The 3,384-nt window shown below is 41.3% G+C and overlaps 1 protein-coding gene and 1 pseudogene across 2 annotated transcripts in view; both read left to right on the top strand.

Annotated features, from left to right (window-relative positions):
• LOC114044140 overlaps positions 1 to 2,251 on the top strand; it is a 5,909-nt pseudogene extending 3,658 nt beyond the window's left edge.
• Positions 1 to 3,384, top strand: part of NNT (nicotinamide nucleotide transhydrogenase) — a 113,091-nt gene that overhangs the window by 4,247 nt on the left and 105,460 nt on the right. The window lies entirely within an intron of this gene.

The following is a 3,384-nucleotide window of genomic DNA, read 5'->3' as shown; positions in this document are numbered from 1 at the left end:
AGAGAGAGAGAGAGAGAGAGAGAGAGAGAGAGAGAGAGAGAGAGAGAATTCTGAAAGGGCAAATGGTGCTGACCCACTCTTCTTAAAGTCTTTCTTGCTAGAGCTCTATACCACAGCCTGGAATTTCGAAAATGTGAAATGCATACTTTTGGGATTGCAGTCCCAGGGAAACTGGGACAGTGGCAAATCTCAAGGCTTATGCTGGAGTTTATTGAGTAGGAGGATGATACGGTCAGAACTTCAGTTTAGGAATTTGGAGGCTGAATGGAAGATAGATTGGATTGGGGAGAGACTTGTGCCAGACAGACCAACCAGCAGGTTCTTGCAATCATCTAGGCATGAGGGAATGAGGGCCAGTATCACAGTGGAGATCAGGGGAGAATCAGGGCAGAGAAGGGGGTGTATTTGAGAGATACTGCAAAGGTGAAACCTACAGGACTTGTTAACAGATATAATAAGGGATAGTAAGGAGTGGAAGATGACACCTAGATTGTGAGTCTGGAGGACTGGGATGATTTTGGTGCCCTTGGCAGTAGTAAAGAAATTTGAATAGGGGAGAAAGTTTAAGGGGCAAGATAATGAGTTCAGCTCTGAACATGTTGAGTTTAAGATGTCTACTGGACATCCAGTTTGACATGTTTGCAAGGCAGTTGGGGATGTGAGACTGGAGGTCAGCAGAGAGGTTAAGTAGATTTGAGAATCATCAGCGTAGAGATGGGCAATTAAGTCTGTGGGAGCTGAGGAAACCCCCAAGTGAAGTAGTATAGGGGGAGAACAGAAGAGGTCCAGCACAGCTCTGTGGGACACCCACAGTAAGTGGGATGAGGATCTAGCAAAAGAGACTAAGCAGTTCTTAATGATTCAGTGTCACAGAGGTCTCCAGTGAAGTATCCCAGGGATCTTTGCTTGCCCGTGTTCCATTTAACATTTTTGTCAGTGATTTGGATAGGTGCAGATGGAGTGCTCATCAAATTTGTAGATGATAGAAAGTTTCTAGGGCTAGCTAACACAGTGTTTTACAGTTCCTGGATCCATAGGATCTTGATAGGCTAGAGCATTGGGCTGAATTTAATAAGATGAAATTCAGTGGGGATAAATGTAAAGGCTTGCATTTGTGTACAAAAACTTCATTCCACAATTATAGGATAAGAGATGAAAGGTTAGGTTATGATGAATATCTGGGAGTGTTAGAGGACTGCAAGCTCAATATGAGTCAGGTTAGGATGTGGTAGCCAAAGAGCTAATGAGATTCTGTGCTGCATTGAGAGACAAAACTTCCAAAACTAGCCCCATTATATTCAGTTCTCATTGGACCTAATCTGGATATTATCACTTCTGGGGATTAGAATTTAAGAAAGACATGCATAAACTAGAGAGTATACAGAGTATACAGTATACAGAGATTAACCAGGATGATGAAGGACCTTGAGGCCCTGTCATATAAGGTTGAAGGAACTGGTCATGGCTGGTTTGGATAAGAGAAGATGAAAGGGAACAGGATAGCTGTCTTCAAATATGGAGGGCTGTCACAAGGAGGAAAGGTTAGATTTATTCTCTTTGAACCCAGAAAGCAAAACCAAGAGCTTCAGGCAGAAGTTGTGGAGAGATTAATTTAGGCTTTCTCCCAAGATTTCCCTGGCCTACCAGGTGCACAATCACATGACTCAGATTACAAGTATGATATCGTTAGAATGAATTTATTGTCATTTCCGTCTCTCAGAATATGACACAGGATGGATTAAGAATTTGTTTAGCAGCATTGGTGAAGTTGAATGTGTAAAACTTACTTGTGATAAAATAGCAGGTGTTGTATGATTGGCTAAGCTCAGAATTTATTATAGATGCTAATTTGTATCTCAGTGGACTCCCAAGGACAGTGACACAGAAAGATGTGGAGGACACATATTCAAGATTTGGATGCATTATGAATGGCCATGTACCTGTGGATCAAACAAGTTTGTCCAGTAGGGTTGCATTTATTTGGTTTGATAAAAGATGAGTAGAAGAGTCATTTACCAGTTTTAATGGTTTTAAATCCCTCTTCCATTCCTCCAAACCCATTACAACAAAATTTGTAGCCAACCCTCACCAGAATAAAAATGTGGTGTTGCTCTCTCAGATGTGTCAATCACCAGCTAGACAATTTGGAGGGCCAGTTCATCATCAGGCACAAAGATTCTGTTCCTCCCCTGTGGATATAGATCATATGACTGGGCTTCTGCTGGCTCGTGCATCTTCATCTACAGTCTAGGCTTGATGTCAGGAAAAAGGTCCCAACAGAACTGTCCAGAAGTAGAATGGACAGCTCAGAGAGGTAGTTGGGTCACACTGCTTGGTGTAGAGGCTGTATTATCACTTTTGGGGCACCTTTTGTGTGTAGATTTGATTAGATAGCTGTTGAGATTCCTTCCAACTCTCAAATTGTGATTTTGGGATCTATTTGATTCCCACCACAACCCTGTGAAATAGGTACTACAGGTTTTAACTGTTTTATAAATGAAGAAAGTGAGGCTCAGGTAAAATTACTTACCCATGGTCATACAACTAGTATGTCTCAGAGGTGGCATTCAACACCAACTGTTTCAAAACCAGCACTCTATTTATTTTACCATGCTGCCTCTTTGAACATCCATTCTAGTGAACAAAGCTGGCAGAGGGGTAGGTGGTAAAGGAGAAGACGTTCTTATGTGGTGCAGTCTTCCCTGATGTACTGTGGTGCTTAAACAAGCCTTTTTCAGGTGGGTGGGTGAGTGAGCTAAGGCATTGTTTAATTAATATTTCTCTGAGAACAGATGCTGTTTGTCTAAGCTTCTTCCATTAGGTGCTATTTTATTTAGTGATTTATAGGTACCCAGAACCTCCTTTCTCTTTTACCCTCAGAAGAGTGGGAAGGAAGAGATAAACAGATCCAACATGACGGTGGTCTATTTTATACTGTCCCTAGGGGCCTCCTTAGGTCAACTGGGAGGGCAGTGGTGGAAGGTGCCCCGGCAGTATCTCCCTCCCCCAATAAGTCCAGGTATTCTTTGAAAAAGTTGTGGGGAGAAGTTGCAGAGAATGCATTGATAGTGTCTAATTAAACCTGCTTCTTAAAACTCAACATTTGAGATTTATTACAGAACCATTTTAATTTTTTGTTTTTATAATTAGGATTGCAGTATTTTATTTTTTGTTCTTTCTCTGTTTCAACTTCCTGAGTATCCTAATGAAAACAGGAGAAAAGAATAGGCAGGCTTTCAAAGGGGATTTTCTATAGCAAACCATGTCTTTATGGTCCTACAGCCTGCATGTAGAGTATAGAGAGTATAAAGGTCCTCTTGCTTGTTGATTAAAAATAAAAAAAAAAAGACTCAGATGAACAATATTCAGCCTTGAAGGCTGTCA

This window comes from Vombatus ursinus, unplaced genomic scaffold, assembly GCF_900497805.2.
Source record: "Vombatus ursinus unplaced genomic scaffold, bare-nosed wombat genome assembly UNPS02014772.1, whole genome shotgun sequence".
Classification (NCBI taxonomy): Eukaryota; Metazoa; Chordata; class Mammalia; order Diprotodontia; family Vombatidae; genus Vombatus; species Vombatus ursinus.
Note: the sequence above shows the minus strand (reverse complement) of the source record. Positions and strands in the feature narration are given on the sequence as shown.